Source organism: Dromiciops gliroides, chromosome 1 (assembly GCF_019393635.1).
Source record: "Dromiciops gliroides isolate mDroGli1 chromosome 1, mDroGli1.pri, whole genome shotgun sequence".
NCBI classification, from domain to species: Eukaryota; Metazoa; Chordata; class Mammalia; order Microbiotheria; family Microbiotheriidae; genus Dromiciops; species Dromiciops gliroides.
Genome location: NC_057861.1, coordinates 762,248,236 through 762,275,636, shown reverse-complemented (window position 1 = coordinate 762,275,636; position 27,401 = coordinate 762,248,236). Strand labels below are relative to the sequence as shown.

The 27,401-nt window shown below is 41.3% G+C and overlaps 1 pseudogene; it reads right to left on the bottom strand.

The window, feature by feature from the left end:
• Nucleotides 1-6,820: 6,820 nt before the first annotated feature.
• LOC122754030 lies at nt 6,821-7,569 on the bottom strand (annotated as a pseudogene).
• Nucleotides 7,570-27,401: the final 19,832 nt, after the last annotated feature.

Here is a 27,401-nt window from a genome sequence, read left to right as displayed (position 1 = left end):
ACAAGGGACTCATGACATGGTACCAGCAGCCGGTAACCAGGCATGCTTGTGCTCAAAGTGCTTTTGGCATCTGATTCCTTCTCCACCCCAAGATGGGCACTCTGTGCGCATGTTCTATGCCAAATCTTTTCTGTAGGAATCTCCTTTCTGTTGAAGATCTGACCTGGGAGAAAGAGAAGCTAAACATAAAGGGACAGAGCCTAGAAGCTGCACGTATTTCAAACACCTTTTAAACTCTGCTTTCCAGACCAGACATAAGATGAAGCTTGTCAGAAAGTTTCCCAAGATACTTTCCCATGTCGAGCCTTTTTTAAAGCAAACAATTGTCTCATCTTTTTCTTGAAGCTTCCCAAGGGCCCACTTTCATTCCGTTTCCATCATTTAGTCATGCCCTCCTCCTCAGGTCAATCCCCTGCCCTCTCACCTTATCTGGAGTATCTCACCCAGCTCCTTGTGATATTCTAGATCAATGGGGACAGGCTGATCATCAAATTGGCTGTGCTGACCTGCTGGGCTGCTGTAGTGAAGGATATGCAGAAGATACATGTGTCAAAGCAGAAGGAAAATCTTAAAATGGGGCTGGGAGGCAGAGAGAGGAGAGAGGGGGGCATTTATGATTTATGGTAATCCTCAGATACACATTAAGATGGGAAATGTCCAACATTTGGGATCTCCAAGCTTTCTGGAGTCATACCCAAGGACTTCACAAAGACATTCTTTTCCTGAGATCGGAGTCAACTGAGAAATAACTCCTGGCCCCCAAGTGGGAAGAGAATTAAAAAATGAGCAAATGTATTTTCACATTCAGACTGTACTAGATCTGGGAAATAAAGAGGTTCTCTTTCCCTCTCATTCTCCCTTTCATTCTCTCTTCCTCTCTGTCTCTGTTTCTGGCTGTTTCTGTTTTTCCTCTCTCACTTTCTTTTTCTGTCTTTGGCTGTACACACACACACATACATAATGATTTTGTCAAAATGACCAAATCAACATTCACCTTAGCACTGATAATTCCTCATGGAGCACACCTGAAGATGTGTATATTCAGAGCATCCTACAATTAGTATTTAAATAAGAAGCCAGTTGTTGTTATAGCCTGTTCCATGATGATCATACCAAAACTCTAGCTGTCTTTACTTTTGGGAAGGACAGAACTGTTGGTGACTGACTTTCAAGTCACATACAGTCAACCATGTTACTGGATCCTTGGCCCATATCATGGATTTGAGCACTTAAACTGGAACACACAGCTACACCTGCTCGAGCCCTGCAGTGAGACACACTGTGTATATATGCTGGATATATACATGCACATGCCTATATATACTGTACATACACACACACACACACATACATACATATACATATAAACATTTGAGTATATATACATACACACATATTTATGCACATGTATACATTATGCATGTACATACATAAATAATATTTGTTCATGTATAATTCTGAGTAGAAGCAAATATGTGTATATAGGTTGAGTGTCATCTTGGTCAGAAAAGGTCAGGAGGAAGCATGGAGATTGCTTTTAGCAGTATCTAGTGGGTCAAAGGGTAACAGAAAAAAGAATGAGATTTTTCACCTACCACTTGCTGATTCCCCCATTTCTAGAACATCCCTAACAAGTGCTCACCAGCCTTTGCTCAGAGGCTGCAGCTAGGGAGACTCTGCTATTTCCTGGGGAAGCTTTTTCCATTTTGAGTTAGCTCTAATTGTTAGGAAGACTTCCCCCCTCTCCAACAAAATTGCCTCTTGGCTGCTTCCCCCCAGTATTCCTTCTCCTGCCCTGGAGCCAAGAAGAACAAATGAGATTCTAATGCAAAAAGGCAAACATGGCCTCCTGGGCACTGAGATGGGGGAAAGGAGCTTTATTCCTGACAGGAGTTGTTTCTCTTAGTCTTCAAGATTTCATCTTTGAAAATTTTACATTCTTCTTCCAGGTCCAATACCACCGATAGAAATATTGTCCTTGGGACCTATGGATGTGTCCTTTTTGGAAAGAAAGGACTGCTTTATGCCCTTCTTTACATCTGTAGCACTTATCAAGTGTCTGCCACATAGTAGATGCTTCATGAATGTAGACTGACTGACTGAAGCCATTGAGATCTCTTCTTCCAAAACTGAGGGTTCATGTCGTACAATGACTGGCTTTGTACTTTGCTGCTCCAAACTCTAGGATGTGATTACTTCCTCTGGATCTCAGGATCTTATTCTCTCATGTTGATGGAAATGAACATTCATTTTAGGAATGGACTCTCTTCTTAGTTCCTCCATCTATTGAAGGATTAAATTAGCAGTACAAGAATACAGTGAATTATTTGTTATTCTGCCTTTGCCAGAGAGAGGTGGGGGTGGAGGAGGTAGGGAGAGAAGAAAAAGGGGAAGAGGAGAGAGAGAGAGGGAGAGGGGGAGAAACCCAGCATGTGGCTGACTAACTGAAGTGCCAAGCTTTTGATGTGTTTTCTGAACTCTTCATTTATTTCCACTTTCTGCCCAGGTGGTCTGTTGTGCACACTACTAGCAAAATTACCCTGCTTTTTCCCACTGTTTGTCTTGAGGCAATTGTTCTACACCATGTCTATACCCTCTGTCTCTTGTTTTTTCTATGTGAACAATGCTCCTCACTCCAATGCCTCATCTCTTTTCCTGTCATCCTCTTTCTTTGAGTCTTTGGAAGCTGTCTTTCAATTTGGGTGTTTGAACTCTCTTGGCCTCAGTTTCCACCAGTGTAGGAGCAGAATTACCTGTGATTGACCTGCCTCCCAAAAAAAGGTTATTTTCAGAATCAGATGAGTTGGTATATATGAAAGGGCATTTTAGGCTAGAAGGTTCCATAGGAATGAGAGACTGTAATCTGGTCCTAGGGCAGTGAAGGTTCAAATGATTCATTAATCCAGATTATTCTTGTCCCAAGATCTCAGAAATGTCCCTTCTCTGCCCCTTAGCAATATAAGTAGACTATCTGTATAACTATGTAATGGGTCATATTTATAGAATAAACATATAGTGCAATTATAGATGCATACATGTATGTGAATATTCATATATCATATGTTGATATATATATGTTAATATATGTAAGTATGCATGTATTACATGTATGTATGAAAGAGAGCATTATTGAGCCAAATTCTGATGTGTCAGAATTAACCAGAGTCCTCCTGACTTGAGACTTGAAGTACCTGAAGCACAGATCCAGAGCCATCTTTCAGAAGAGGTGCAGCCATGGCTGGCTCCCTGCCAGGCTGCCAACAAGAGGACCTGAGAGGATAATTCCCTGGAGGCTAAGATCAGTGATAGAGGGAAAGAATATTGGCCAGTGCTCTCGAGGATTCCAGGGAATGATCAGTTGTAAAGACAGGTTGGGGGGTGGGGAAGAAGGAGGGAGAGGAGAAAGAGGGGATACCATTCTGCTAAGGGACCTGAGGTTCAGATGTCAGCACTGGTGTGTGGGTACCTCCCAGCTTCTGCCTGGCACCTAGAAGGGCCACATGAGCCAGACAGAGCTGAGGGAGGCTTTATGGCAGGGGAGGAATTTGGAGATCTTGCTCTCCAATTTCCAGGCTCCTATGAAACTTGGCTTCTCCCTTTCAGGAAGTAAAATTAAATAAACTCATTTACTGTACCTCAGTCCATCTTATATCACACCTTTAAAAGGACAATAGGTGCACCAGGTTTTGATTATTACATTTTTGCATGATTTTTCTGGATATAAATGAAGATAGTTCTTGTGCCAAATTATCATTATGTCTAATATTTCCTGGTTAATGTGTCCAGGAACATAATTTTTGATTCGAGCAATCTGCATATGCATAGCCTCATTATCCTAACACAATACTGCTGGGGAAGACTGATTCCTAAATAGATGATGGGAATACAATTACCCTGATGAGGTCTGGGTATAATTTTCAGAAAACTTTCTAAATGAGTTTACATTCTGGTTTGGATAAATTAATCATTAAAACAGAAATTAAGGATTGAGCAAAAAGATTACAATGCTCCTCAAAAAGTTTGCTCCATTTATATGCACCCATCAAATACCAAGGCAGAGGTAGAAGGAAAAAGAGCACCAAGCCAGGCCTTCATCTCCATTATGAAACAGCAATCATTTGAACTGTCTGATGGTGGCTAAAAATACAGATATAGATCCATGGGAGAAGTGGAAACAGTGGGAATCAATAAGCCAGTGTTTCCTAAAGCAGACAATATAATGTGCTCAGGAAAGAACTCCCTGCTTGATAAGAACTGTGGGCAAACAGAATTAGAAGGGAGGGAGAAAGCTGGGAAACAATTTTTATAGCCAGTATTTTGGATAAAGGCCTCATTTCTAAAATATATTGGGAACTAAATCAAATTTACAAGAATTCAAGTCATTCCCCAATTGAGAAATGGTCAAAGGATATGAACAGGCAGTTTTCTGATGAAGAAATCAAAGCTATCTATTGCCATATGAAAAAAATGCTCTAAATCATTATTGATCAGAGAAATACAAATAAAACAGGTACCACCTCACACCTATCAGATTGGCTAATATGACAAAAAGGAAAATAATACATGTTGGAGAAGCTGTGGAAAAAGTGGAACTCTAATGCTTTGTTGGTGGAGCTATGAACTGACCCAACCATTCTGGAGAGCAATTTGGAACTATACCCAAAGGGCTATGGGATTGTTCATACCCTTTGAGCCAGTGGTACCATTGCTAGGTCTGTATCCCAAAGATATCATAGAAGAGGGGGAAAGTACCCACATGTACAAAAATATCTATAGCAGCTCTCTTTGTGGTGGCAAAGAATTGGAAATCAAAGGAATGCCCATCAATAGGGGAATGGCTAAACAAGTTATGATATATGAACATAATGGAATACTATTGTGCTGTAAGAAACAGTGAGCAGGAGGAGTTCTGAGAAACCTGGAAAGACTTACATGAACTGATGCTGACTGAGAGGAGCAGAACCAGGAGAATATTGTACACAGTAACAGCAACATTGTGTGGTGAACAATGGGAATAGACTTGGCTCTTCTCAGCAGTGCAATGATAGAAAACAGTTTCAAAAAATTCATAATAAAAAATGTTCTCAACATCCAGAAAAAAAGAACTGTGGATTTTGAATGCACATTGAACCATACTGTTCTAACTTTGGGGCTGTTTTTTCCCTTATTTTTTTGTAGGGCAATGGGGGCTTAAGTGACTTGCCCAGGGTGACACAGCTAGTAAGTTTCAAGTGTCTGAGGCCAGATTTGAACTCAGGTACTCTTGAATCCAAGGCTGGTGCTTTACTACTATGCCACCTAGCTGACCTTTCCTTCTTTTTTGAGGTTTTTCCCTTGTGCTCTGATTCTTCCTTCATAAGATGACTAATGTAGAAATATGTTTAATGTGATTGTACATATACAACCTATATCAGACTGCTTTCCATCTTGTGGAGAAGGGAGGGAATGGAGGGTGGGAGAAAAATTTGGAACTAAAAATCCTATGAAAACAAATGTTAAACTATCCTTATATGTAACTGGAAAGAAATAAAATACTTTAAAAAAAAGAACTGTGGGCAAAACTGGGAAGCAGGTGGGTAAAAACAAACATGTTAGACCAACACTTTATACCACACAATACATTCTAAGCCAATTTTTAAAAAAATATTTCATTCATTCATTCATCCATTGACTGATTGATTTAACTATTTATTTATTTATTTTAAATAAAAGTATTTTATTATTTTCCAGTTACATGTAAGGATAATTTTCAACATTTGTTTTCATAGGATTTTTAGTTCCAAACTTTTCTCCCTCTCTCCTTTCCCTCCCTCCTCCCCAAGATGGAAAGCAATCTGATATAGGTTATATATATGCAATTACATTAAACATATTTCTGCATTAGTCATATTATGAAAGAAGAATCAGAGCACAAGGGGAAAAACTTTAAAAAATAAGCAAAAAACAGCCCCAAAAACAGTATGGTTCAATCTGTATTCGTAATCCACAGTTCTTTTTTCTGGATGTTGAGAATATTTTCTATCATGAGTTCTTTGAAATTGTTTTGAATCACTGCACTGCTAAGAAGAGCCAAGTCTATCCCCACTGATCATCACACAATATTGCTGTTACTGTGTACAATGTTATCCTGCTCCTTTCAGCATCAGTTCATGTAAGTCCTTGATCGTGGCTTTCAGGTAGTCCAATAATTCTTAGATTATCTCTCCTGGATCTATTTTCCAGGTCAGTTGTTTTTCCAATGAGGCATTTCACATTTTCTCCTATTTTTTTAGTCTTTTGATTCTGCTTTACAGATTCTTGGTGTCATATGGAGTCGTTAGCTTCCATCTGCCCAGTTTTAATTTTTAAGGCATTATTTTCCTCAGTAAGCTTTTGTACCTCCTTTTCCATTTGGCCAATTTTTTCTCCCTTTTAGTCAATTGTATTTTTTATTTTTTTTAATTATAAAAATTCTTGACATCACAGAACTAAACTGAAATGTATTAAGATTCCACTCTTACATTTCAATGGCAAAAACAGAAAAAAAAATTCATGAGCCCCAAACAAAACAAAAACAAACAAACAAAAAAGAAAAGGGAGAAGCTTATAAAGCCAAATATGGTTCTCAGTGTTAATGGCTGAACAGAGAAAGGAATTAAAATGCCATAATTTAAAAAATCACAAGTGGATGATAAAATGTAGAAACTGAAAATTTACAAACTACTTAAAACCTGGATTCACTGACTGTTTAGAAACTACACAAATGGATCATGGATGGTAAACAGCAGAAGGGGATTATGGGTAAGTCTGCATTGTTCTAGCTGTTCCCCATGCCACCCATCTATGAGGAAAGACTGACATTGATTAGATACTGGGCCAGGCTAATGCTGGCAGCAGATCTAGTGATGATAACCTGCCTATCAGTAGATCCTTCCACTGGACTGGCAATTTTGATCTGAGTCTCAGACATCTGATGAATCTCATTGATTTTGGTGCCTTGATACTTGATTATGCAGCCAATTAAGTAATTTCTAATAGTTCATGAGAAGTAGTCTGAGCAGATGGCGTGCAAACCGCTGAATCTGGTGTTGCCATGTGTTATGGGAAAGTGAGACTGTTGCATTGCCAACTGGTGCAGCTTGGTCAAATCTGGCTGTGGAATGGCGTACTGTCCTTGAATGATATGGGCCTCTAGAGGTGATCCCTTCAGGTCAGGGTTGAAGCACATGGACGAGGTGGTTAGGGGAAAGCTCGTACTGTTGCTGCCTTACTATACCTGTCCTGACCACCTGCAAAGATGACTGGTGAGTTAGATGGCTTGGGTTGGTACAGGATGGTCAAGCCCTTTGGGAGAAATTCGGAGAGAGTCTCCAACATCACCACACAGATCTGTTTGACATACTCAATGATAGATTGTGGGATGCCAGCCATAGTGTTGGCCTGCTCAGTTGAGTTTGGTAGCATATCCCCTGCCACCTCAACCTGAGCCCCTGTATTCTCTCCAAAAATACTTCCAACTTACTTTCCTTGCATAAGTAACCAGATGGTGAGAGTAACATTTAATCCCTCTTCAATCACACTGGCATCCATGTCGAGCAGTGTCTTGGGGATTTGGACTTTGTAAAGTGGTCAAGTCTTTGGTCACTGGTGGGAGTGGAAGCCAAAAACTTTGGGCGCGAGGTGAGTGAAGGGAAAAGGAGGAGAGGGTAGGAAAGGGAAGGGCAGGAGGCTGGAAGCTGGAACAATAGGGGCATGCATGAAGGTGAGGGGGCACCGATGGGTGGGCAGAGGCGGAAAGGGGGTGGAGGAGGAAGTGGGGAGAGTGACCCCGGGTTGGGTGGAGGGCGAGTAGGAGGGAGAGAGCCAGCTGCTGCCTCTGCTGATCTGGGAGGTGGACTGGATGGGGAGGAGTGGCCCGCTTTCAACCATGCACCTTCTGACCCCGCTAACCACCCTGGGCTGGGAGGTGAATAAGGCAGAGTCCAAACCTCCCCCACCCAATTGTATTTTCTAAGGAATTGTTTTCCTCAGGCAATTTTTGTGCTTCTTTTTCCAGTGTAACTCATTTCTCTCATTTCTTTTCCTATTTTTTATTCTACCTTTCTCACTTGATTTTTAAAAGCCTTTTTTAGCTCTTCCAAGAAGGCTTTTTGGTCTTGAGACCAGATCATCTTCCTTCTCACTTGAATCTTCACTTGTAGGCATTTTGGCAAACTCATCTGAGTTTGAGTTTTGGTCTTCCTTTTCACCATAGAAGCTGCCAATGGTATAGGTCCTTTTTTGTTTCTTACTCATAATGTAGTCTATTTTTAAACTTGTAAAGTTGAAGTCTGCTGCTGGGGCACAGGGGTCACTGTTACAAACTTCTTACTGCTCTCAGCTGCCCCACTCTCAGCCTGGTTGAACTGCAGCTGTGCCGAGCTGTGCTGAGACACCCTCCCCTTTTACCCAGGTTAGACAGACCTTTCCTAAAGCTTTCTAAATTATCTCAAGTAGGAGGATTATGTCTCTCTGTCTTTTTGTAGGTTCTGTGGTTCCAGAATCTGTTTAGAGACTTGTTTTTGAGGGAAACCTGGGAAAGCTCAGGCAGTGTCTTGGCTTCTCTCCACCATCTTGGCTCCACGCCCCCCCCCCCACACACACATCCTAAGTCAATTTTTGTTGTCCAGTTGTTTCAGTTGGGTCAGACTCTCCATGATCCTGTTTGGGGTTTTCTTGGCAGAGATACTGGAGCAGTTTGTCATTGCCTTCTCAAGCTCATTTTACAGATGAGGAAACTGGGGCAAACAGAGCTATGTGACTAGCCTAGGGTGATACAGCTAGTAAGGTATATGAGGCTGGATTTGAATTCAGGAAAATGAGTCTTCCTGACTCCAGGCCCAATGCGCTTTCCCAAGTCCCAGCTAGCTTGCCCTCTAAATCAGTATGTGAACTTAATATTAAAGATAATACTATTTAAAAAAAAAACCTAGAAGAGAAACAGATCCCATACCTCTCATAGCTCCGGGTAGGAGATGCATTCATTACAATTACAAAATTACCAAAAACAGAAAAGAGAGAAAGATAACTTTGATTACATTAAGCTGAAAAGCTTCTTTTGTCTGTACAGACAAAATTAATGCACCTAGGGTAAAAAGGGAAGTGGTCAAAAAGAAAAAAAATATCAATTTTTTTCTAATAAGAGTTTAGTATCCAAGGTAAACTTCTTTGATAGTTTAAAACTACACTAAGACCTTTGGGGAGCCCTGAATAAACAGTTAATGAAGATAGATAGGTAGATAGGTGGGTAGATAGATAGATGATAGATAGATGATGGATGGATGGATGGATGGATATGAGAGAGAGAGAGAGAGAGAGAGAGAGAGAGAGAGAGAGAGAGAGAGAGAGAGAGAGGCATAACTATTATATTTTGGTAGCAAGAGTGTGCATTGATTAGATTCATATACATGGCCACCATATGTAACTGATAAAACATTGCCCTGTATAATTTGGCTTCTGGGCTAGTTAGCTAAGTCAGTGAGCACACTGAATCAGGCCCATCTCCTACATAATGACCAATGTATGCTACTCATCATTCCTTTACTCCTATTTCTTCTCACCTTCCCTTTCCTATCCCTCAAGGTCAAGATCAAATCAAGGACAGCCTTCACCCTTAGCTGGTGCTTTGCTTGATCACCCTTACACAGCTTCTTTCCCAGAATCTCATAATTAGAATGCCCTTCAGAGGCCCCCTAGTCTAAGATGTAACTGGACACAAATTCCCCCTGTCATGATTGCAAAAGGTCATCGTGTAGGCCCTGTTTGAAGACCTCTGGTGATGGAGAACCACTGCCAACACCACCCCCTGCAGACAACCCATTCCGCTTGTTATTACTGGGATTAATGGGAAGAGTAAGCCTACCTATATGTGGAACCAAAAATATGCCTCACCCAGAGTCCCCAAAATCTCAGAAATGGATAGGCCCTCAGAAGACTACCTCACCAAGTCAACCTGACCAAGATACCCTTAGGATTATCATAAAGAAATTGCCCTTGGTCTTTGCTGGAAAACTGTTAGAAAATGGTAATGTAGTAGCTACTGAGGCAGCTAGCTACTGGAAAATTCCAATTTGGGGTCACTCTGCCTCTGCCTGGTACAAATTAGATGCTTAGTCAACATTGAGTGTCGATCTACTGTGATGGACTATATTCTTCTCACCAATGCAATGGTACAGAAGAGTTCCAGGGAACTCATGATAGAAGAGGATCTCCAAATCCAAGGAAAAAAAAAGAAAGAAAGAACTGTGGAGTATAGATGCTGAATGAACTCTACTATTTCTTTTGTTTTTGGTGCTGTTGTTTTTCTATTTTGAGGTGTTTCGTCATTGCTCTAATTTTTCTCTTATAACATGACTAATGCAGAAATATGTTTAATGTTATTATGTGTATATATAAATATATATATGTGTATATATGTGTGTGTGTGTATATATATATAACCTATATCAGATTACCTGCTGTCTAGGGGAGGGGGGAGGGAGGGGAGGGAGGGAGAAAAATCTGAAATTGGCAAGCTTGTATAAACAAAAGTTGAGAACTATCTTTACATGTAACGGGAAAAAAAATAAAATACTTTATTTAAAAAAAAACAAAAAAACAAATTAGATGTTTAGGAAATGAGTAATGATTGGTTGATTAGAAAATCTTCCCTTTTTTCCACTCAGTGCAATGAGGATTAAGTGACTTGCCCAGGGTCATACAGCTAGTAAATGTCAAGTATCTGAGGCCAGATTTGAACTTGGGTCCTCCTGAATTCAGGGCCTGCGCTTTATCCACTGCACCACCTAGCTGCCCCCAAGGATCTTCCCTTTTAACCAGGCTAAATTTGTTTGTATGTGACATCTTCATCTTGCCATTGATTGGGCCCTCTGGGGCTAAGCAGAAAACTAAGATCCACTCCAACCCAACCCTCTCTTCCATCACTTACAGATAGTTCTCCTGTCTGTTTCTCCCACTCTCAGCAACTGCTTCATGGTGTATGTGCCCAATACAAACCTGGAGAATCCTAGGACATCCAAGATGGGAGAAACCTTGGAGCTCATCTGACCTATGTTGTAACTCCTGGGTTTGCTGGTGGAAAAGCTGGGGCCCTGACAGTTATGTGACTTTGTCAGTCACTCAGCCATTCAGTTCATTCAGTTTCCGTGCTGTGACTGGAGTTTGGGGATCCTGACTCTTGATCCCCTTGGCACTCTGACCACTTTATTGCAGCTCATGGGGCACAGGCAGTGGCCTTATTTCTGCCAGGAGACTGCCAGATTCTGGAGGCAGAGTCCAGGCTCTCATTCCTTCTGTGAATGTGTCAGTCAAGAAACATTAATTAAGCACCTACTATTTGCAAGGCAGAGGACATCTGGTGGGGAAGGGTGCTGCTCACCCTTCCATCTGGATTGTATTTCATACCTCAAAGGACTCAGTGCTGGGTTGGGCACATAGAAGGATCTCAGAAAATCCTGTAGATATTGGATTGGTTGCCCACAGTTTCTCAGCTCATAGGAGTCTACCTGGCCTAGCCACTTGACTACTTACCTGGGCAAGGCAAAGCTGACTCCAGACTCCAGTCCTCACTCCTTCCCCTTCTCCTTCTCTCAGGAAAAAATGCCTGGCCAGTGTGTGCCATTGGCCACAAGCTCACGTGATGACCATATAGCCCACAATCTCTCAGCTGTAGCCAAGCGTAGGTGATGGGCACTTAGTCCCTCAGCTCCTTTCCTTGTGACTAGAGTAGTACATGAGTGAGACATTTCCAAGGAATTATAGATCCAAGGAACTTCAGCACACACACCCTGTGCACACTCACACACTCACACACGCACATACACCCATATGTATAGTGATTTTTAATCTCTTCAGAATAAATGAAGAAAAATGCCTCTAGCCATGAACATTTGCAGTGGCTCCTGACCAGAAGGCTCAGTTCCCAAAGGCGGACACTGTGAACCCTGCAGATCATAAGGATCTCCTGCTCTTTGTGTCTGAGATAATGGCTTCGGGTCATCTTTTATTTCCTCACTACAGCTGTTCTCAGAGGGGGCAGGGACATTTGAATGACTAACTTGTCCTGTGCCTTGGAATGCCATGCATTGGGAAGGTTGACCTTTGCAGAAATCTGTTGGGGTGAGCAGCCCCCTCTCCCAGCTGTCCTCAGATCCACCCATCACGTCCACAGTGAGAATTCACAGGAAGGGCTGTCATCCTGTCATCTACAATGAAGCCTACAAATGAAATGAATGCTTGTATGTTGTTCTTTAACTAGGATTCCTGCCCAAGGAATATATTTTTCAAGGAGAGGGCTCTGGGTCCTTAGTCCCACAAGGCAGGAGGCATTGTCCTGATCCTGCTTACAGATCTCAGGAGGAGTAACCAATGGTGACTGTGGCACTGACCTCTCTAAATACTTTGCCCAGTTGGTGATGAGCTGAAACATTTGGAATCTACCAAAGGGCAGCCTGTCATAAAGGAGAGACTGACAGAGAGAGACAGAGAGAGAAAGGGAGGGAGGGAGTCCAGTTTAGGGAGCCCTGGATTCAAATCCTACCTCTCTCACATGAGAGCTGTGTGGCAGGACGACTATAAATTAGAAGTGAGCTATTGACCTTCGTGGGCTGAAGGAATTTCCAGGAGAATAGTATGTGCACAAATGATATCATGAGTACAGGCCAAAGTGATGCACATCACAGAAGATAATTGCTCACATGTCCAGGCAGTGAGGAATTCAGGCTGGATCTCAAGGAAATCAGACACAAAACTTATTGAGAACTATGGGAGGCTATGCTTCCTTTGTTTTCTTCTCACATTTACTTGGCTTTCCATAAGACTCCACAGATTTCAGGGGATCTCTGAAACAAGTTTGCACTTAGCCTTATCTCAGAGAGGACTGCCCCTCAGGTCTCATATGTAGAATGGAGTGGTTGTACTGGAATTCTGAGGTCTTTTTATTTATTTATTTTTATTTGTTTTAAGTAAAAGTATTTTATTTTCCATTACATGTAGAGATAGCTTTCACCATTTGTTTACATAAAATTTCCAATTTCAAATTTTTCTCCCTCCCTCCCCCCCTCCCCCAGACAGCAGGCAATCCTATATAGGTTTTATATTTATATATACACACACACACACACACACACACACACACACATACATACATACACATATATACATATACATACACACATATACATATATAACAACATTAAACATATTTCTGCATCAGTCATGCTATAAGAGAAGAATCAGAGCAATAAGGAAAAACCTCAAAATAGAAAAACAACAGCACCAAAAGCAAAAGAAATAGTATGGTCCAATCAGCATCCATATTCCATAGTTTTTTTGTTTCTGGATTTGGAGAGCCTTTTCCATCATGATTCCCCTGGAACTCTCTTGTGCCATTGTATTAGTGAGAAGAATCCAGTCCATCACAGTTGATCAACACACAATATCGATGATACTGTGTATAATGTTCTTCTGGTTCTCATCATCTGAGGTCTTTTTACAGCTGTGTTGTTGTGTGTGGTTCGATGATACAAATGAGTAGTAAGGACCTGTGGTCAAGCTCACAGGAATACAGATTTAGGAAACTGATTTGTGGGGCCCCTAAGGGTGTGTTTCAATGCTGGTTGCCTGCCTCTAAGACCAAGGACCCCTCACCCATCCATCCAGATCACGTAGGCCTTCTCTCCGTGCATGTCTCCCCACAAGCCTGCCCCAGGTTCTAAGAACAGGGTGGGATTCAAAGCCACAGCTCTGACCTCCTGCCAAAGTGCTCTGTTTTATGGAGTCCATCAGAAATGCATATTACATCCAGGCAAAGGCTCTGAATTAAAAATTGTGACACATCAGGTGACCAGGAGGCTGCCCCCCCCCATGCCACTGGAACACTGGGACACTTTCCCACAGGTGGTGCTGATGGGGGCAGGTGGTTACATATAAACACAGGGATAACACATCCAGGGAATATGTGGGAAGGAGAACACCCCCAGGGAACTTGTGTGGCCAGGAATGGGTACACAAGGGCATGACTATAAGGATACCTTTGACCAGGCCAGATGTGGGAATTCATATTTCTGAAACTTTGGAGTTCTTGTAGCCTTGACTGAAGTTGTTGCCTATTGGCCAGACACTGAAGTTCTGCTGTCTGTTGAGTCTTGGACTGTCTGTGTGCGGGCTTGGCTGGTCCGGCTGTGGCTTTCACCAAAGTGTGCTCTTGTGTCAGACGTCATTCATTATTCAGCCATTTCCCCTCATTGGACTGCTCGAGTTAAGATGTTGGTATTCTCCTTCTTTGCAAGGTGTAGGGCCTCTTTAGTGTCTGGGCACAGGGTAGGGGCTACACCACCTCCAGCAGGACAGCCTGTGGGTGGGATGGGAGGACAGCAAAAGAGATTGAGAGGATCAGTCTATGCTTGCTTTCTGAAGCTCTTGTCCCCAGCCAACCACCTGATTTGAGGCTAGAACATTCCTGGTCCATTCTCTGCAATCCCTTATGTCAATCTGCATGTTCTTGATCATGGTGGGGATACATTTAATAAAAATCCAAGGAACCTTTGTAGGCCTGGGCATCTGAGGCTCCCTGCAGGCGCCCAACCCAGAACAACCCAAAAAGGGTTGCAGGAGGGCAGTGGGGCCATGGGCCTTTGCTCCAAAGGCTGCATTTTATTCTGCCTCCCTGAAAACAAGAAGATCCATGGTCTGACTTGGGCATTCCTACCAGAGACAGCTGATCTCCTTCCCTCAAACCTGAGGTCTAATTCAGGACATTGCATAGAAGGGGGAAAGGACTACACATTTACAGAAGGCCTCTATGCACTTTACAGATATTATCTCATCTGATTCTCCCAACAATCCTGCAAGACAAATGTTATTATCTCCATTTTCCAGTTGAGGAAACTGAGGCAAAAAGGGTGATACAGAGCTATTAAGTTTCTGAGACCAGATTTGAACATGGGTCCTCCTGATTCCAGACCGGGTGTTCTGTCTGCTGTGCTGAGAAGCCAGTTACACTGAGCGAATTGAAGTCACCTGTGCAATTTGTCCTTCTGCTTTGAAAAGGACCAATGACATCACAGGGGACGTCTTAACTCTTGCATGCATTGGATTTAGGTGAAGCAGAGTCTTCAGCCTTGCTCTGTCTTCCAGCCATCGAAGTCCAGTGGCAGAACAAAGTCAGGATGGCTGCCAATGGCCAGGATGCAGAGGATGACGTTGGTGTTTATGATGTCTGCCCAAGCTCTCCGTGTTCCACTGCACCAATTGTCCTGGTTTGCCCCTTCTGCCAAGGGATTTCTTCCCATGCTTGGGGTAACTCACTGATGAGTTTGAGGCTTGTTTGTTACCCTCAACCTGCTTTGGCCCATCTGCTGAGACAGTTTTACCAAGGTGTGCCCACTGTGCGCTGGCACAGAGTAGGCACTTGCTAAATGCTTATTGATTTGACCTAAGAGAAACCTGAGGAAACTTGTGTGACCTGAAGCAGAAGGGCATGAGCAGCAGCAGCAGCAGAAGCAGGAGAGCAATTGGAGTCTGAAGTCATCTAGGAATCAATGGAAGGGATCACTCCTTAATACCAAATTGGCCCTGACCCATTGACATCTTAACAGGGAGCTCCCAAGGCCCTCAGGAGACAGAGGATTGAAACTGGAGCTGGCCTTCGATGAACAGTAGCATGGACATTGGCTTCCAGAAGTCGCATGCAGGCCTGGCTTTACCCAAGGCACTCATGGGGGAAAGCAGAGTCAAGCCAGATGGAAAATGGGTCTCTGTGGTGGGTTGTCCACAACTGAGTCCTAAGCGTTTGTCCTGTTTCCTCCTTCCGAGTGTGTGCCAGGGTCAAGCTTGAAGCCTCCAGGAAGGACAGTTTTCAAATATTTTAGTCTCAATACCCTTTCATACCATGAAAAAAATTTGAGGACCCCAAAACACTTTCATAATGTGTGTTTTATCCATTGATATCTATAATATTAATAATTAGTGAAAGATAAAATATTAAATATTAATTGTAAATAGCATTCATTAACATTAAAACAAAAGGGGGAGATTTAAATTGGGGTTTGGAATTGAGGAACATAATAGAGCTAGGCTGTCAACTTCATCTCCTTGCCCTCCCCAGGGTATGAGGTGATGGGGGAAGGGATCGTACCCCACATGGATATTTGTATATTCGTTATGATATCTTTGAAGTAAATATTCCTCTGTAAAAGCTAATATAACTGAAAAACGGGCAAATGGAGCTGGGGTTAAAAGGACAAACCCTTCCATTTGACTCCCTATCAGCTTCTTCTGCAGGGGCAGGAGCCAATGACAGAGAGCCTACACACCCAAATCCCTTGAGGGAACCGAAGAAACAGGAGGAATGGAATGTTACACATCTGGCCTTGGGGGGAGAGGGAGCAGGAGAGCTTGGGCTGAAGCCACCATCCATTTTCTAATTTCTTCTGGTACTCTTATAGATTCTGGAGGAAGTGTGAACAATGGGAGAGGCCAGAAACCTTTGGAGCCTGGCAGCATGTTATAACATGATGCTTAGTTCTGTGTCTGCACATGTATGGAAGGCCACACATGCATATATATATATATATATATATATATATACATGGCTAGATACATGCATTAGGTATCTATGGAGATGCTGTGGACCAAGTACTGCAGATGTAAGGCTTTGGAGATCTGTGGGATTGGAGTTTGGTGATAAGCCTTCTGAGCCTCCCAAACAGTCCTGTAGAAGATCTGCCTCAAAGCCATCCGAAGCAAAGCGGATTTCGTCTGGAACAGATGGGCTTCGTGACTGCTCTGTGATGGAGAGGCCCCAGGCTCAGGGGACTCTACCTCATCTTATCCATTCCAAAGCCCTCCTGACACAGCCTCTTGGTTCATTCCCCTTGGCTATTTATTGGTGCAGAGAGAGATTTCTGCTCACCAACTTGCCTTTACCATCTGCCCATCACCTCTCCATATAATGGAACTAAACACATCTCAGCCTCCATGGCCTTGACTTAAATTATCACAAACCCCTTGAATCTTTCTGCACTGACCCCATTTTTCTTCTACCTTTGGCATCCAAGTTGTCCAGCATTCTTGAGATAAAACACATACTTTCCTCCCTTTCCCACCCTCCGCAGCATTTTTATTGGGTATTTTAGAGAACTCCTAAAATAAAAACAAGAATGCTGGATCCAGGGAGAAAAGGGGGCGGGCTGAAGCCTTCATAAGCACTTGGCATTTTTCCATATTCTGTATCTGAGACAAAAGCCCAGAGCCTGCTTTAGGATGTTTGAGGTTCTGCTCGTTTTTGTTTTTAACAAGAGCTAAACACATCCCAATGACATTTGAAACTCTCAGCCACTAATGAGTGTCTGCTCCCTCCGTGGCAATTCAGGCCAAGGCACTCTGCCATCAGATGGCGGGTACCTCTGCCAGAGTCTTCTTCATATCTGAGCTGTAGAGACCCAGCAGGCTTGGTGGGGGGAGCCCCAGGGTCTCCATCCCAGCATTTCGCATGGACTTTTCTCTCCTTTCCTTTTCAAGAAAAAGGGCTCTCCTGGAAGTCGTTTTCCTCGGAGCAGAAGGAAACTGATACAATAATTCACAACGAATGAATTGTGATTTAACCAATGGGATGCAATGTAGGACAGTGAGGACATTGCTCTTTGCATCTGAAAGCCTGTCGCAGTAGCTGAGGAACCGTATGACCCTGGAAAAGCCCTTACCTTTCCTGGTCCTCAGGTCCCTCACCTACTAAATGGAGGGGTGTCCCTTCCCCCTTAACCTCTTTGGTCCGGGGATGTTATGCTCTCTTCTCCCAGAGTGCACAGAATATTTCAACCAACATCTATTCGGGTTTTTTTTGTTGTTGTTTTTTGTTTTTGTTGTTTTGGTGAGGCAATGGGGGTTAAGTGACTTGCCCAGGGTCACACAGCTAGTTAAGTGTCAAATGACTGATTTTGGATTTGAACTCAGGTCCTGCTGAATTCAGGGCCAGTGCTTTATCCACTGCGCCACCTAGCTGCCCCCTCAACATGTATTCTTTATGTCTGACCTTGGTGGCTATGCCATGGCTATGTTCCTATTATTGACAAAAGTGCTGAATCCAAGAGGCTTAGAGTTGGAGAGGCTTCCCTTCCAGCCTCCATCGATTACTAATCTATCCCCTTCAATAACTCCCATCATTTTCATCAGTCTGAATATAGCAGGGACCTTCTTGCTTATTATCGTGTGGCCGTCCCTTGCCCACATTTGGATGTGAGCTTCTGGAGGCCAGGAGCCTTTCTTTGTATCCCCAGGATTGAGCACAGGTCTGTTGTTCTTGTTGTTCAGTCTTTTGGCCACTTCTAACTCTTTGTGACACCATGGACCACAGTCTGCCAAGTCCTGCTGCCTCCACTCTCCCAAAGGCTGTTCAGGCTCATGTTCACTGTGTCCATGACACTATCTATCCATCTCACTCTCTGCCATCCCCTTTACTTTTTTCCTTTTAAATTTTGTCACTTAACAGTATTTTATTTTCCCCCACTTACATGTAAAGATAGTTTTCAACATTCATTTTGTAAGATTTTGAGTTCTGAATTTTTCTCCCTCCCTTTCTTCCCTCCCTCCTCCCCAAGACAGCAAGCAATCAGATATGTTATACAGTACAATCATATTAAACATATTTCCACATTAGTCATATTGTGAAAGAAAAATCAGAACACATGGGCAAAAACTTGAGAAAGAAGGACTAAAAAAAAAAAAGCAAAAACAATATGGTTCAATCTGCATCCAGATTCCACAGTTCTTTTTTCAGGATGTGGAGAGCACTTTCTATCATGACTCTTTTGGAATTTTCTTGGATTATGGCATTGCTGAAAAGACGATTGTTGTTCATTACACAATTTTGTTACTATATATAATGTTCTTCTGGTTCTGATCACTTCACTCAGCATCAGTTCATGTAAGTCTTTCCAGGTTTTTCTGAAATTTGCTTGCTCATCATTTCTTATAGCACAATATGTATGATTCCATTACTTTCATATACCACAACATGTTCAGCCATTCTCCAATTGATGGCCATCCTCTCAATTTCCAATTCTTTTCCACCACAAACAAGAGTAGTATAGATATTTTTTATACATATGAATCCTTTTCTCTTTTTATCATTGCTTTGGGATACAGTCCTAGAAGTGGTATTGCTCTGTCAATTGGTATGTAGTTTTATAGCCCTTTGGGCATAGTTTCAAATTTTTCTCCAGAATGGTTGGATCAGTTCACAACTCCACCAATAATGTTTTCATGTTCTAATTTTCCCACATCTTCTCCAATACTTGTCATTTTCCTTTTTTGTCATATTAGCCAATCTAATAGGTATGAAGTGCTACCTCATAATTGTTTAAATTTGCATTTATCTAATCAATAGTGATTTTAGAACATGTTTCATGTGACTACAGGTAGCTTTAATTTCTTCATCTGAAAAATGCCTGATCATATCCTTTGAAAATTTCTAATTGGGGAATGACTTGTATTGTTATAAATTTGAGTTAGTTCTCTATATATTTGAGAAAGAAGGCCTTTATCAAAAACCTTGGCTGTAAGAATTGTTTTCCAGCTTTTTGCTTTCATTTTAATCTTGGTTGCATTGGTTTTATTTGTACAAAAACTTTTAAATTTAATTTAATCAAAATGATACATTTTGTATTTCATAATGTTTTCTATCTCTTTTTTGGTCATAAACTCTTCCCCTCTCCATAGATATGACAGACAAACTATTTCTTCCTCTCCTAACTTGCATAAGGTATTTACCCTTAATGTTCAAATCATGTGTCCTGGGGCAACTAGGTAGTGCAGTGGATAAAGCACTGGCCCCGGATTCAGGAGGACCTGAGTTCAAACCCAACCTCAGATACTTGGCACTTACTAGCTATATGACCCTGGGCAAGTCACTTAACCCTCATTGCCCTGCAAAAAAGCAAAGCAACAACAACAACAACAACAACAAAAATCATGTGCCCATTTTGACCTTATTTTGGTATACACTGTGAGATGCTGGTCTATGCCTAGTTTCTGCTATACTATTTTCCAGTTTTACCAGCAGTTTTTGCCAGATAGTGAGTTCTTATCATGGAATCTGGAGTCTTTGGATTTATCAAACAGTAGATTACTATAATAATTTACTACTGTGTTTTGTGTACTAACCTATTCCACTGATTTACCACTCTATTTCTTAGCCAATACCAAATAGTTTTGATGGCTGCCACTTTATAATATAGTTTTAGATCTGTATCATCCTCTTTTATTTTTGCCTTCATTCTTTCCCAAAATCAGTTTCTTTTCCAACAAGTTTTATCTTCTCATTATCTGGCCAGTATTTGACCTTCCAATGAATATACTTAATTAATTTCTATATGAATTGACTGATTTTACTTCCTTGCTGTCCAAAGGAATCTCAAAAGTCTTCTCCACTATTATAATTCAAAAATATCCATTATGTGACTCATTTTTTAAAAATAGTGCAACTCACACAACCATGCATCACTACTGGCAAAAACCATAGCTTTGACTATACAAAGCTTTGTCAGTGAGGTAATATCTCTGTTTTTTAATCTGCTGTCCAGACTCTCCATAGCTTTCTTTCCAAGGACCAAGCATCTTTTAATTTCATGACTGCAGTTGCCATTTACAATGATCTTTGAGCTCAAGAATATAAAATCGGACTCTGCATCCATTACTTCTTCCTCTATTTGCCAGGAAATGATGGGACCAGTTGCCAAGTTCTTAGTTTTTTGTTTTGTTTTGTTTTGTTTATGTTAAGCTTCAAGCCAGCTTTTGTATTCTCCTTTTCCACCCTTATCAAAAAACTTCTTAATTCCTCTTCACTTTCTGCCAACTGAACAGTATCATCTGCATTTCTGAGCTTGTTGATAACTTTCCCAGTAACATTAATTTCAGCTTTGATTCATCCAACCTGGCATTTCACACGATACACCCTACACATAAGTAAAACAGATAAGGTAAGACTATACAGGCTTGTGCTACTTCTTTCTTAATCTTAAACACAAACAGTCGTTCCATGTTCAGTTTGAACTGTTGCTCCTTGACCTGCTTACAGGAGACAAATCAGATGATCTGGTCCTCCCATCACTTTGAGGACTTGTCACATTTTGCTGTGATCCATACAGTCAAGGGTTTTAGTGCAGCCAATGAAACAGAAGTAGATATATTTCTGGAACTCCCTTGCTTTCTACATAATCCAGTGTATGTTGGCAATTTGGTCTCTAATTCCTCCATCTCTTCAAAAAACAGACTGTTCTTCTAGTAATTTCTTATGAAGCTTCCCTTGCAGAATATTAAGGATAACCTTGCTGTTGTGTGAAATAAGCACAATTGTTTCATAATTTGTACATTCTTTGGAATTGCCCTTCTTTAGGTTTGGACTGTAAACTGATATTTTCTAATCCAGAGACCACTGTTGAGTTTTTTAAATTTACTGACATATTGAGTACAGAACTTTAACAGCAACATCTTTTAGGATTTTAGATAGCATCACCTCCACTAGCCTTATTGTTAGCAATGCTCCTTAAAGCCTACTTGATTTCATTCTTCAGGATGCCTGGCTCTAGATCACTAACCACAGGATCATGGTTATCTGGTGTGTTAAGATTCTTTTCATGTAGTTCTCTATATTCTTGTCATCTCTTAATCCCTTCTATTTTAACTAAGTCCTGTCATGGGGGAAATGGTTGGTGTGTAGGTCCTTAGGAATTCCTCTTTAAAGATTTACACTCTCTTGCACACAAATCCAATTAGAATAAAATATTTTATTTAAGTGCTAGAGAAAGGAAATGGCATGGCACAGAGACATGGTTCTCTGAGATACCTATCTCCCTGAACAGGAGAGAGGCAAAAACTTCATTATAGAGGGCAGATAGTGGAGGGAGCAATCGGGTGATCATCTGACTGTGGAAAGTTCTCTTTGGGGGTGGGGAAAGCTTGAGTGAAGGCTTGAATGAGAGGACTTCTGGAGTTCTCTGTTCCCTTGGCACCACTCAGGCAGCAGCCATGCCTAATAGGATTATCTCCCAGAGGGGTGGAGGAGACTGGCTTCTTTAGGTGTGTCTGTGTCCTTTGGTTTAGCTTCTCAAGAAAAAAGGTTCCCCTGAGATACCCCAGGCCCATAACATTCCCCACTTATCTATATGTAAGCAAAAAAAGGGGAAGATTCTTCTTTTGTAACCACTTCAAGCTGAGCAGGGTCAAAGAAATCACAGGGGGCAGTGGGAAGGAGCTGGTCTGGAGAGTGAGAAATGTGAGGTCCAAAAGGTGGGAGGAGATGTCTAGGCATCAGCTCTAGCTGCCATTAGGTTGAAGCCTTGAGCCTAGATGGAATAGACTTTAACAAGAGGTTAAGAATCAATAGCCATAAGGTGACAAGAGTTCATGTCAAAGAAGTTGTACTTAAGGTTTTTCTGGTTCAGTTTTAAAATGAATAAAAAATAATAGACAGATGACCAAGACAGATTATTATACTAGAATTTTTATATCTGCATCTCATTATAGTAACTTATTTGCAGTACCAACCTAAAATCCAGTATTATTTTCATGCTGATCAAATGACATGATTATAGGAATTTACCATAGAAGAAGAGGGACCAAGTTCTCAGGAAACTTCATGTGCACCCCAAGCAGAAGTTCTGCAGATAGCCAGGTATACTGAATCAGGCTCAAAGTCAGCTAAGTGGGATGTGCTTATTGGGGAAATTAAGTAAGGGGAATTCTACCTCAGACCTTGCCAAAGTCGTTCTCTCAGCCTTTCTCATGGCAGTCCACCACCTGCTATTTACTGGCTCAGGAGTAATGCAGTATTGACTAAACACAAGCCAAAAAATACCTGGTAGTCAGACAGTCCCATAATGCCTTAATTGGTAAGTTCCAATAATCAGAGTCTCATATGGATTTCACATAGTATATTTGATAATATGGTGAGTTTTCTGGCTATGTTTAAAATTTCTTTACTCTGTTTCTGTAAAAAGCTGAGAAGTCTTATCAGATAAGAAGTCATGTTAAAATGTAGGCCACTTTCCCCCCTTTTTTTTCAACAGTGGCCCAATTTACCAGAGTTAAGTAATTAAAGAAAGCCAAAAAGTGCAGTTGAATAGTTATAGACTTAAAAAAATATTTTTCTTTAAACTTTTACACATTACGAATGCTGATTTTTAAACTATTCTACCTATAAAAGATTTTAAGAGTACCAGTATCTAACAGATCAACAACTGTGAGATTGCTACAGGTTATTTCTTCTGATCTATACAGTGAAATGAGAGTCCATAGGCTAGGAATTTGTCAATGAGATGCTGTAGCCCCACCCTTGCTTTTTTTTTTTTTTTTTTTTTTACATCCCTCCACCATAAGGGCCAGGGTGAGGATGGTTAAACCAAGAAATGATGATAAAATTTGGGATCCTCATGCATACATACTAAAGGCACTGTCAGCCTACATTTAAGGGTTCTTCCCACTCTCCTTCAACCTGCTGCTTTGATGGAATAGTGGTACTTGAATGAGAGAACAAAACAGAGGTCGCCCCTGTGTCTATTAAGGAATCAATAGACTTACCTCCTACATCCAGTCCCTTGTTTGGGACATTGAAATGTCAGTAACAGGGGGATGGTCAGTCCTTGACCGCCAAATTCCAAGTCCACCCGGGACCATACTTCTGGGAGCTGGGTTTTCATTCCACCAACCTCTTGGGGCTTCACTGGAGGCAAAGAGTTAGGGGATGTGGCCTCACCATTGAGGAGCATGCCCCACTTCACTGTCCCAATTTATCACATCTGCTAGGATCTCGACCACCCGGGGATCTGATAGCAGACTTTATGGCAGCTACTATTAGTGAGGCTTGCTCTTTGGAGTGGGCACAATCCTTCTTTTCTCTCTCTTTGGCTACCACAAGATCCTTGTTATTAAAAACCTTAAAAGCAACATCAAGGAGTTGTGAGGGTGGAGTTTTGGGACCAAAGTCTAATTTCTGGAGTTTTCTCCTAATATCAGGAGCAGATTGGCTAATAAAATGTATATTGAGTACAGTGATTCCAACATCCTTTTCTGGATCTAGATTAGCATATTTTTTTTCAGAGTCTACATGGCTTTTCATCAGGGCCTGGGTGATCTCCCTTACTTTCTCATAAGTTCAGTATCTTAGGATGCACTCCAAAGTGAACCTTCTGAAACACTCCCTCTCTATCCCATGGGTGTATCCAGATATTGCCCTGTATAAGAAGATATCAAGGGGCAGCTTGGTGGTACAGTGGATAGAGCACCAGCCCTGGAGTCAGGAGGACCTGAGTTCAAATCCGGCCTAAGACACTTAACACTTACTAGCTGTGTGACCCTGGGCAAGTCACTTAACCCCAATTGCCTCACAAAAAATAAGATATTAAATCTGATGGTCTGAATGTGGTTTATACATTATGCTGAGCTTTTCTCAAGGGAAGGCGATGCTGGCTGCCTGTCTCATGGAAAAGCCGAGCATAAGGAAGGGATATACATACAAACACAATAGTTCTTACCCAGAAACATAGAGCCTGAGGGTCTGAGCATGATTAGGATGTCTGACTGAGCCTTTGGTGAGAAAGGGAGACCCAGGTTGCCTGTTGCTGTTGCATGCAAAAGCTGACCACCTTTACCTCTCTGTTACTCAGATGAGAGGTTCAGTCAGGTGGGAAAGAGAAAAAAAACAAAAGTGAGGTTCTTACTTGTGGATTCTGTGTAGAAAAGAAAGAGGAATTTCCTGTGCCCAACAATGTTGGGCACTAAAATTATGTCACGGGAAAAATGGTTGGTGTGGGGGTCCTTAGGAAGTCCTCTTTAAAGAACTATGCCCTCTAGCACATAAATCCAATTAGAATAAAATAATATTTTATTTAGGTGTTAGAGAAAGGAAACCAAGAGAGAAGTCCTTGGACTTTTCCCATGGGGAGATGGCATGACACACAGACATGGTTCTCTCAGATACCTATTTCCTTGAACAGGAGAAAGGCAAAAACTTTTATAGAGAATAAATGGTGGAGGGAGCAATGGGGTGATCATATGAATATGGAAAGTTCCCTTTGGGGGTGGGGAAAGCTTGAGTGAAGGCTTGAATGAGAGGGCTTCTAGTGTCCCCTTGGCACCACTCAGGCAGAAGCCATGCATAATAAGATTATCTTCCAGAGGGGTGGAGGAGACTGGCTTCTTTAGGTGTGTCTGTGTCTGTGTCTTTCCTTTGGTTTAGCTTCTCAAGGAGAAGGTTCCCTGAGTTCACCCAGAAAACATCTGAGGTACCCTAGGCCCCCATAACAGTCCTAATAATATTATTATTATTATAATTATTATTATTACCCATTTTTGCATGAAACATCTCATTGATATCTCTAGTTTTCTTGAAGAGATCTCTTGTCTTTCCCATTCTATTATTTTCTTCTATTTCTTTGCATTGCTCATTTAAGAAAATCCTCTTCTCTCCTTGGTCTTCTCTAGAATTCTGCATTCAGTTGGGTATATCTATCCCTAAATGCTGTATTTTCTGCCTTCCTTCTTTCCTTGGTTATTTGTAAGGCTTCAACAGACCGCCATTTTGCTTTCTTGCTCTTCTTTTACTTTGGAATGTTTTTTGTCACTGTCTCCTATATGACCTTTTGAACCTCTGTCCATAGTTCTTTGGGCATTCTACTGGATCTAATCTCTTAAGTATATTCAGAGAAATGTGGAGAGAGTTGTATGATTGATGGGAAGTAAAATAAGAATAACCAGAAAAATGAATATAATTATAATTTAAAGAAAAAACAAAAAATATGAAAATTAAAGGTCACATAATTCTAGTGCCCAAGTTTGTACATGAAGAAGGCATGAGAGATGTACCTCTTTTCCCTCTTTATAGAGGTGGGAGATTTGGGGTATAGGACTATAAGGAATTAATTGTGATTTGGGGTTTTCATAACCCTATCTTTGCTTCATTATGGTCAGACTGAAAAAAATGTAAGCTTAAAAGCCTAAGAGAGGATGGGTGTGTACTTTGGGAGATAACTGAACAAACAAGAGGAACTCTGACAACAGGGAACATTTATTGAAACTAAGTAACTAGCCTTCCTCTAATAGCTTTCCCATGCCCATGTGGGTCTGGCTAGATTATAATGGGGACAGCCCATGTGGGTGGGCTGAGCCAATTGGAGACTCAGCATGGCTAAGAACCACCACTCCCTTTCCTGTGGTAAAGTTAGTTAGATACAGTTAGTTTGAGTTAGAGAGAGTTAGGAATAAAGTCAGTTAGAGAAGGTTCTGAGAGAAATGGGGAAGGAAAGCAGACATTTAGAGGAGCTGTTGGTGTTTGACCTTCAGACAAAACAGAAGAGACTACACAGCTAATTCTCCTTAGAGGTACAGATTTCAAGTATGGTGAGTTTGTTTTGTTTTTTGAGGCAAAGCTAGCTCTTTGGAGCTGGCTGGGCTTGAGACAGGTTCAGGTGCCTGGGGCCTTTTTACCTCAGAGATTTATACATTGTTTCTAGTTCTATTAATCTCACTTGTGTGATTCAGATATTGTTTTAAATTTGTTCATGTTAATAAATATGTTTTGTTTCTGAAAGAGGCTGTTTCTTTTCTTACTCCAACAGGACATTATATGCATTTCCATTCTTGGTTTATATTTTGGATAGCTTTGCTGAAATAATTTTCTTTCCTTCCTTCCTTCATTCTTTCTTTTGTTCCTTCTCTGCCACCTCCACTTCCTTTTCCTCTACCTCCTCCTACTCTACCACTTTCACCTCTCTCAACTCCTCCTCTTCCACTATCTCCTCTTTTTCCTTCATTTCTTCTTCCTCCTCCACCTCCTTTTCCTCCACATCCTCATCTACCTCCATTGTATGCATCATTTATTTTTAAGTATTATTTTCCGCAATTATATGTAAAAACAATTTAACATGTTTTTTTTTAAATTTTGAGTTCCAAATTCTATTTCTCCCTCCTTCCCCCTCCCCTTCCCTGAGATGGTAAGCAATCTGTTCTAAGTTATACACATGAAATCATATAAACATTTCAATATTAGTCATTTTGTGGAAGAAAATTCAAACAACAAAAAGAAAGTAAAAAAAAATAGTCTGCTTTGGTATGTATTGAGATGACATTTCTTTCTCTGAAGGTGGAGAGCATTTTTCATCATGAATCATTTGAGATTGTTTTGGATCATTGTACTGCTGAGAATAGCTAAGTCATTCAAGTTATTCACTGTACAATATTCACAAGCATATTCCACAACTTGGTCAGCCATTCCCCAAATGATGGGCATCCCTCCTATTTTCAATTCTTAGCCACCACAAAAAGATTTGTGTACAAATAAGTCCTTTCCTGGCTTTTTAAATCTCTTTGGTATACAGACCTCATAATGATAT